We start from the raw sequence: 9,863 nt of genomic DNA, 5'->3' as shown, positions 1-9,863 counted from the left end.
TTGCTGTGAGCTAGGCTGACGCCACGGCACTCACTCTAGCCTGGGCAACAAAGCGAGACTCTGTCTCAAAAAAAAAAAAAAAAAAAAAAAAAGATAGTATCATTCTCAAACTATGGTTATTGTAACAGTGATGAAGGGCAAATAGTGCTTTTAGTGCCATCTCAGTATGAAGATTTTCAAACTGAAAAAAAAAAGTAGTTGAACTATTACCCCATGCCTTGAAGTAGAAGAATTTACAGACTTGATTTGTTAGATAGGGTTACCCATGAGGGAAATGACATTGAACCTCACTTTAACTGGTATGTTGTGAATAGACAGACAAAAGTGGAGAGGAGGAAAACTCTAGAAGTTGTGGGTCAGGAAAAAGGAGAACTTAAAATTGTAAGAAGAATTCTTGAACATTAAGGGTTGCTGACAACATGGAGGCGAACCTGGAGTTGGTAAAAATATTGTAAAGGGTAGAAAGTGCTATGATGAGAAAGCAAATGGCTAGAATGACCTAGAATAATGATTCTCAACTGAGAGAGATTTTGCTCTCTAGGGGACATTTGACAATAACTGAAGACATTTTTCTAAAATAAACTGTAAAAAACTTTAGAGTTACAAAAAAGTTGCAATATAGGGCAAAGATTTCCCTATACCTCCACTCAGTTTCCTCTATTATTTATTTATTTTTTTTGGGACAGAGTCTTGCTTTGTTGCCCAGGCTAGAGTGAGTGCCGTGGCGTCAGCCTAGCTCACAGCAACCTCAAACTCCTGGGCTCAAGCGATCCTCCTGCCTCAGCCTCCCGAGTAGCTGGGACTACAGGCATGCGCCACCATGCCCGGCTAATTTTTTTTTTTTTTGTATATATTTTTAGTTGGCCAATTAATTTCTTTCCATTTATAGTAGAGACGGGGTCTCGCTCTTGCTCAGGCTGGTTTCAAACTCCTGACCTCGAGCAATCCGCCCGCCTCGGCCTCCCAGAGAGCTAGGACTACAGGCGTGAGCCACCGCACCCGGCCTATTATTTTTATTTTATTTCTTCACATACTTTTTCTGTCCCCCCTTCTCCTTTGGGGATCAATTTACCTGTATATTAGGCCACATGAAATTGTCCCACAGCTCATTTATGCTTTTTTTTTGTATTCTTTTATTCTCTGTGTTTTGTTTTGTTTTGTTAGTTTCTATTGTTATGACTTCAGGTCACTAATCTTTCTTTTCTGCAAAGTCTAGTCATTAATCCTATCCAGTGTATTTTTCATCTTTAGAAATTCAATTTGGGGCTGGGGATGGTGGCTCACAACTCTAATCCCAGCACATTGGAAGGCCCAAGGTGGGAGGATCTCTTGAGGCCAAGAGTTTTAAGGCCAGCCTGGGCAACACATCAAGTTCCTATCTCTACAGAAAAACAATTAGCTGAATGTGGTGGCATGTCCCTGCAGTCCCAGCTACTTAGGAGGCTGAGGCAGGAGGCACTTGAGCCCAGGAGTTCAAAGCTGCAGTGAGCTATGATCAGGCCACTGCACAACAACAAATTAGCATGATATATTTGCTCTTTGACTCAACTGACAAACTGAATGTTGTGCCATTGGTTGAGATGAAGGAGACAATAGGGGGGTGTCTGAGCAAGAAAAATACAAGAGATGTTTGCATGGGTAAGCCTCAGTCATCCACATGAATATGTCAAACAGGTCTTTACAGTATACGTGAGTCTGGTGTCCAGGAAAGAAGTCTAGGCTAGAGGCCTAAATTAGAGGATCTTCCAAATATTTGCAGTAATTAAGGCCATGAAACAAGATGGAGTCACCTAGGGAGAGAATATTGGCAAAAAATTAAGGGAGGCCAGGATCATACCCAAGGATACTGCAATATTTGGAAATTGGATACAATTGGAGGAACAGCCAGAGATGGAGAAGATAACCAGGACAGTGAGAGCAAGAAACTGTGGATTGCACTAGAAGATCACAGGAGAAGGCAGAGAAGTGATTGCTGGTTTGGCAAGATTATTATTCATCAATGATCTTGCCAAATTAATTGAGTTAAATATGCTCTGGGGTGTTTGGATATAGAGACTAAAGAAAGTCAGATAACTGGCTTTGTTGAGGAACAAAGCAATGGAGTCACACCAAAGGGAATATAGGAGGCCAAAATTCACAAGTAAATATGTTCATGGATGTTAACCACACAGTATCTGAAACAACCTAGAGGGCCATTGATAGGGGAAGAGCTGAACCATAAAAAGGATGAGTTAAACACATGTCTTTATTAATATATGAAAAAATAGAAGCATCAAAACAATACTTTAAGAAAAAGTATGGATGGATTTTATCAATGTCAGTACCCTGATTGTAATAAAAGTACAAGATTTCTCTGTATTATTCCTTACAACTGCATAACTACATTATCTCAAAATTTAAAGTTTAACTGAAATACTTCTAGTATGTACATAATCTGGGGCCTTTTTTCACAGCAAGCATTCATATCTTTTACCATCAAAAACTATTTAAAATTTTTAAATTCTAATTATTGTGGGTACACAGTAGCTATACAAAAACCTATTTTTTGTTTTGTGAATAAAACAGAGCTCAGAGGTAGGGTGGGAGAAAGCAAGCAAAATCTCATCCCCAGCATTCCCTGGCTAAGGGGATATAGTCCCAAGTTTCAACGTCTCCAGGTCCGCCCCTGCCTGGAGCCTCTGGAGCTGGCGTCCTCAAACTATGGCCCGAGGGCCACATGTGGGTGTTTTTGCCCGTTTGTTTTTTTACTTCAAAATAAGATATGTGCCGTGTGCATGGGAATTTGTTCATAGTTTTTTTTTTTTTTTTTTTTAACTATCGTCCAGCCCTCCAATGGTCTGAGGGACAGTGAACTGGCCCCCTGTTAAAAAAGTTTGAGGACCCCTGCGTCTGGAGCCACCACCTCTAGAAGTCTGGGATGACTCTGTAATGCAAAGGGGGGCGGGGTGGTGGCGGTGGTGGCTGCTCTAGCCCACCTTGGAGGCCCGCCTTGTTAGCCCAGAGTGTTAAACCTCTAGCTCCCCTAGAGCAGTTTGCAAGGGGAAGGCGGTCTTGCTCGCTCGCTCGCGCTCTCTCTCTCTCTCTCTCTCTCTCTCTCTCTCTCTCTCTCTCTCTCTCTCTCTCTCTCTCTCTCTTCCCTCTCCCCAGTTCCCTTAAACAGTCTTGCCCTTGGGGGGTAGGGAGCCTCCTCTGCCTCCCATCCCCCAGCCTACCATGCTCTGCTCCACACGCCCTCCCTCCCTCCGCGCTTAGTGCTGGATGCCCCAAAGACCAGAAAACCCCGCAAGGAGGACTGAGGCTCCATTTTTCCCAGTTTTCTCTATTGTTAACATCTTACATTAGTATGATATATTGTTACAAGGAACAAATATTGACACATCATTATTAATTAAAGTTTATACTTTATTCAGATTTCCTTAGTGGGTACTTAATGCCCTTTTTCTGTTTTAGGAACCTATCCAGAAAACTGCATTGCATTTAGTTGTGTCTCATTAGACTTCTCTTGGCCATAATGGTTTCTCAGACTTTCTTTGCTTTTGATGACCTTCACAGTTTTGAGGAGTACTGATTAGGTATTTAATAGAATGTCCCTCAGTTAGGATTTGCCTGATGTTATTCTCATATTAGACGGGGGTTATGGGATTTGGGGGGAAACACCGTAGAGGTGAAGTGCCATTCTCATCATGTCATACCTAGGACTACCAACATGACATCGCTGATGATATTAACCTTTTGTGCAAGATAGTGTTTGTGGGGCTTCTTCATTGTAAAGTTATTTTCGTGCCTTTCCATACTCTATTCTTTGGAAGCAAGTCACTATGTACTTCCATCACTTGAAGGATCAGAAGTTATACTCTACCTCCTTTAGGGGGATTATCTACAAATCACTTAGAATTCTTCTGGATGGGAGACTTGGCTCCTCTCCTGTATGTATAATATTTATTTACTCATCATTTCTTTACATCAGTATGGACTCCTGGATATTTATTACAGACATTTTTTTTTTTGCAAGAGGGAGTTTATGGAAAAACTCCTCAAAATATGTTTTCCTCTGTTCTCACACCACGACAATCAACAACACAGAATACTTACGTCTGTGACCAAACATGGGGATACTTTTCCCCACACACCAAACAGCAGACACCAGTTGGGTGTCCTCTAATTTAATTCCAACACTACCTACCTGGAGATAGTGTTGGATCCCACAGGGTAAGGGTTCAGTCCCCAAAACTGCCACCCACACACTCACCTTTATTTTTTTTATTATTTATTTATTTATTTGAGACAGAGTCTCACTCTGTCGCCTGGGCTAGAGTGCCGTGGCGTCAGCCTAGCTCACAGCAACCTCAAACTCTTGGGCTCAAGTGATCCTTATGTCTCAGCTTCCCGAGTAGCTGTGACTACAGGCATGTGCTACCATACCCGGCTAATTTTTACTATGTTTTAGTAGAGAGGAGGTCTTGCTCTTGCTCAGGCTGGTCTTAAACTCCTGAGCTCAAACAATCCTCCCCCTCCCGCCTTGGCCTCCCAGGTGTTAGCCACTGCGCCCAGCCCCCACTCACCTTTCAACATGAGTCCCGAGTCTGGGAGTCTGTAACTTCTAACCTAGGAGCTTCAAGTTGGGATTCTTAAGACCTCCTTTTCAGATCTGATTAATGGGCTGGAGCAGATCACCGAACTCAGGGAAACACACACTTCTCAGTTTACTATAAAGGATCTTACAAAGGATACACAGGAAGAGATGCTTAGCGGGAGGCATGGGGAAGGGGTGTGGCACCCTACAGGAACTATTCACGTGCTCAGCTATCCTGAAGCTCCCCAAACTCTTTTTTTTTCTCTCCCCCACCCCCCTCCCCGCAGTTTTCTTGGGCCTTTTATGGACAACAATGTGGAAATGTGATTAGCCTTCAGGGTATAGCGTGGGACCCTCTCTGGAATGAGGGTTTTATAACCCACAATAGGAAAGGTGAGGGTGGGATTAGAGTTAACATCTGCCTTGGGGCAGGTGAAAAAAGGGAAGGAGAAGGTCAGAGAGATTCCGATTCCTGAGGCCTAACATACCCAACATTATAACAAAAGACTAACAAGGGCTATGGGAGTTTTGAGCCAGGAACAGTTGTTGCAAATACACACACACACACACACACACACACACACACACACACATATATCTCGTAACACTCCAACTGGGGAGGGCACTTATGGCATCTAGTGGGCAGAAACCAGGGACGCTGTTCAATATCCTGTAATGCACAGGACAGATCCCCATGACAAAGAATTATCTGACCCAAAATGTTAATAGTGCCAAGGTTGAGAAACCCTGCTCTGGAGCCTCTGAAGTTCTACTCTGTAAGGAGATGCCGTATATGGAAATGCAACGCTAAGTTTATAATTGAAGTCAGTGAATAAAAGTTGTGTTTTCAAAAAAACTTTGTTGGAATATGTAAAATGAAGAATTTTTTTGGTGTTCTGTAGACATACAGTAGGAGGTTTAGTCTCTCCAAGGCTCTGTATAAACAAAATGAGCTAGAAAGTTGAGGCAGCTACCCAGACTATTCAAATCCAGTGGTATTCTCCACCCACCACCCTGTTATTGAAGAAAAATTTTGGCTCAGTGTGTACATTTTGGCAGTCTGCATTGGAAGAATTTACTGAATATTTACTTAACATCAATGTATATGTTCTACAGGCAGGGGAATCTTTCGAATGAGCCTGAAGATGGGAAAGGTGAGATTAAAAAGAAAATGCCATTTCTTTCAAAGTCTACCGCCTCTGCATGATACCTTTTCACTTCCTTGCCTTGTACTAGAACAGTGGCACTCAACCAAGGTCAACTTTACCCCCAGAAGACATTTGGCAACATTTTGGACATGTTTTTGATGGTCACAACCTAGGAAGAAGGGTGCTACTAGCAACCGGTAGGTAGTGCTCAGGCATGCTGTTAAACATGCTGCAGTGCATAGGCCAGCTCTCCCCCTCTGCCCCAAATTATCCAGCCACAAATGTCAATAGGGCTGAGGTTCAGAAAAACTGGGCTAGAGGAAAGGAAAACAATTTTTCAGGTTGATCAAATTAATTTATCACCATCAGAGGGATATATGTCTTGGTATATTTCCTTCTAAATATTGTGTGTGTGTGTGTGTGTGTGTGCATGTGTGTATGTGTGTTTCACCAATCCTTTTTAGCTACAGTTTTGGCCAGATTACTCTTTTTTTTTTTTTTGGCCAGATTACTCTTGATGTTGAAAGACATTTTAGAGCATAGGTGCACTTGAATAAAATCAGACTTCTTACCCTAGGCTATAGTATCTTGAAAACCCGGCCCTCTCCACCTCTCTGACTTCTTTACATGCTCCTCTACCCTGGTTTCTCTATGATCCATCCAGCTGTGCAAGGCCCAAGGCCAGACTGGCTTTATGATGTTTGCATTTGATGATCCTTCTGCCTGAACCACTCTTCTCTATGACTTGGGCCTGGCTGGGTTCCTTTCATCATTTACATCTCAGCTCAAATGTCACTTTCTCAGCAATCCTTTTCAAATCACCCTATCTAAAGTATACCTCTACACAAAATATGCTTTTGATCTCATACTCACATTTTATGTTGTCCATGATACTTACCACTTTCTGAAGTTATCTCATTTGTTTGCCTTCCACATCAACATATAAGCTTCCTAACAACAGTGACCATGTTTCTTTAGTCCGTGACTATATCTATGTGCCCCACTCCCAGTGTGGCACAGAGTCAGAGTTAAATAATATTTGTTGAATGACTGAATGAATAGATGCATGAGTTTGGAGTAAAGATCTTAAATTTCTGGAAATTCTGAATTTGTTCAACACATTGTTTGCTTCTTTAGTCCCTTAAAAATGGGAATTTGGGAGTAAAATTTCAAAATATGAAATATTTTTATTTTTTTTAAATTTTATTTCAGAATAATACGGGGGTACAAATGTTTTGGTTATATAAATTGCTTTTGTACCATTTGAGACAAAGTTACAATTGTGTCCATCACCCAAATAGTGTTCATTGTACCATTCGGTGTGAATTTACCCATCCCCTCCTCACCCCTCCCACTTGCTTGATTTCCAATGAGTGTCATTTCCATGTGTGCATGTTTAAGTATTGATTGATTAGTTCCAATTTAGTGGTAAGTACATGTAATGTTTGTGTTTCCATTCTTTTGATACTTCACTTAGAAGAATGGGCTCCAGTTCCATCCAGGTTAATAAAAGAGGTATTAGTTCACCATTTTTTATGGCTGAGTAGTAAGTACTCCATGGTATACATATACATTTAATTAATCCACTCATGTATTGAAGGGCATTTGGGTTGTTACCACATCTTTGCAATTGTAAGTTGTGCTGCTATAAACATTCAAGTGCAGATGTCTTTTTTGTAGAATGTCTTTTTTTACTTTGGATAAATACCTAGTAGTAGGATTGCTGGATCAAATGATAGTTCTACTTTTAGTTCTTTGAGGTATCTCCATACTACTTTCCATAGAGGTTGTACTAGTTTGCAGTCCCACAAATAGTGTATGAATGTCCCTATTTCTCTGCATCCATGCCAGTATTAATTGTTTTGGGACTTTTTGATAAAGGCCATTCTCACTGGTGTTAGGTGATATCTCATTGTGGCTTTGATTTGCATTTCTCTGATGATTAGAGATGCTGAGCATTTTTTACATTTGTTGTACTTTGGTCTATTTTCTTTTAAAAAGTTTCTGGCCGGGCGTGGTGGCTCATGCCTGTAATCCTAGCACTCTGGGAGGCCTAGGTGGGTGGATCTCTTAAGGTCAGGAGTTCGAAACCAGCCTGAGCAAGAGCTAGACCCTGTCTCTACTAGAAAAAAAAAGAGAGAGAGAGAGAGAAAGAAATTAATTGGCCAACTAAAAATATATAGAAAAAATTAGCCTATATAGAAAAAATTAGCTGGGCATGGTGGTGCATGCCTGTAGTCCCAGCTACTCAGGAGGCTGAGGCAGAAGGATTGCTTAAGCCCAGGAGTTTGAGGTTGCTGTGAGCTAGGCTGATGCCACGGCACTCTAGCTGGGGCAACAAGTGAGACTCTGTCTCAAAAAAAAAAAATTATTATAAAAATCAAAAGTTTCTGTTCATGTCCTTTGCCGACTTTTTAATGGGGTTTCTGTTGATTGTCTCTTTGGCTGTGCAGAAGCTTTTTAATTTGATCAGGTCCCATTTATTTATTTTGTTGTTGCTCTGATTGTTTTTGGGGTCTTCTTCATGAATTCTTTGCGTAGGCCAATATCTATAAGAGTTTTTCCAACATTTTCTTCTAGAATTATTTTTTTATTTGTTTTTATTTTAAATCAGACCAGCAGTAGAATTCTTATAGTTTCACGCCTTAGATTTAAGTCTGTTATCCACCATGAGTTGATTTTTGTGAGAAGTGAAAGGTGTGGATCCTGTTTCAGTCTTCTACATGTTGCTATCCAATTTTCCCAACACCATTTATTTATTTATTTATTTTGAGACAGAGTCTCACTTTGTTGCCCAGGCTAGAGTGAGTGCCGTGGTGTCAGCCTAGCTCACAGCAACCTCAAACTCCTGGGCTCAAGCGATCCTCCTGCCTCAGCCTCCCAAGTAGCTGGGACTACAGGCATGCACCACCATGCCCGGCTAATTTTTTGTATATATTTTTAGTTGGCCAATTAATTTCTTTGCATTTATAGTAGAGACGGGGTCTTGCTCTTGCTCAGGCTGGTCTCAAACTCCTGACCTTGAGCGATCCTACCGCCTTGGCCTCCCAGAATGCTAGGATTATAGGCATGAGCCACCGTGCCTGGTCGAGGATGGTTTTATATCTGGGTTGTCAGTTCTGATCAATTGGTCTATGTCTCTGTTCTTGTTCCAATACTATGCTGTTTTGTTTACTATAGCCTTGTAGCATAGCTGGAATTCTGGTAAATTGATGCCTCCCGATTTGTTCTTTTTGCATAAGGTTGCTTTGGCTATACAGGGAAAATATGAAATATTTCTAAATAATCATTTATTGTTTTAATGCTACATCATTTAGGAACACACTATATAGTATGCAAAAGTTGTTAGATCATAAAATGATTATTTACATTATATCACATGAAAATGAATAATTTATTCAAATAATTATGAATTTAGTGTTTATTTTTTTTTAAATAATTAAAATTTTATTCCTAGTTTTTCCTAAGAGAAACAGAAAAACCCTTGAGGACAGATAAAAACATTGATGCTATAGTAAAACAAATGAAGCTGTTAGGTTTTAGATTTAGAGTCTCAAGCAGATATAGAAGACATTTTTTCTTAGAAAATAAGCTAAGATAGATGAGAAAGAAAAACACCTCATAACTCATCTAACACAAAGTTTACCCTAAGGGCACTTGATCTACTCAGTTTTATTTTCTGAGATTAATATTATTATTCCCAATATCTTTTCTGATGCTTCATTACATGAATTTTTGGAAAAATTGAAAGTTTACAATCTTCTGCTTCATTCTTTCAATGCAGATTATTTTTTATAATCACTTATTGAAGTGAAATTCAAATAAGTAAAATTACTCATTTATAAGCAAACAATTTAGTGGTATTTAGTATAGTCACAATGTTGTGCAACCATCACTTCTATCTGGTTTTAAAACATTTCCATCTCTCCAATGTAAAACTCCTTACCCATTAAGCAATATCTTCCCTCTCCTTATCTCTTGGCATCTACCATTCTGCATTCTGTGTGTATGAATTTATTTTAGAGATTTCATATAAATGGAATAATACAATAAGTGATCTTTTGTGTCTGTCTTCTTTCATTTGTTGTACTATTTTCAAGGTTCATCCATGTTGTAGCATGTATCAATACTTCAGTCTTTTT

The sequence above is a fragment of the Microcebus murinus genome, chromosome X (genome assembly GCF_040939455.1).
Source record: "Microcebus murinus isolate Inina chromosome X, M.murinus_Inina_mat1.0, whole genome shotgun sequence".
NCBI classification, from domain to species: domain Eukaryota; kingdom Metazoa; phylum Chordata; class Mammalia; order Primates; family Cheirogaleidae; genus Microcebus; species Microcebus murinus.
The sequence above is the reverse complement of the archived record's forward strand: the minus strand, read 5'-3'. Positions refer to the sequence as shown.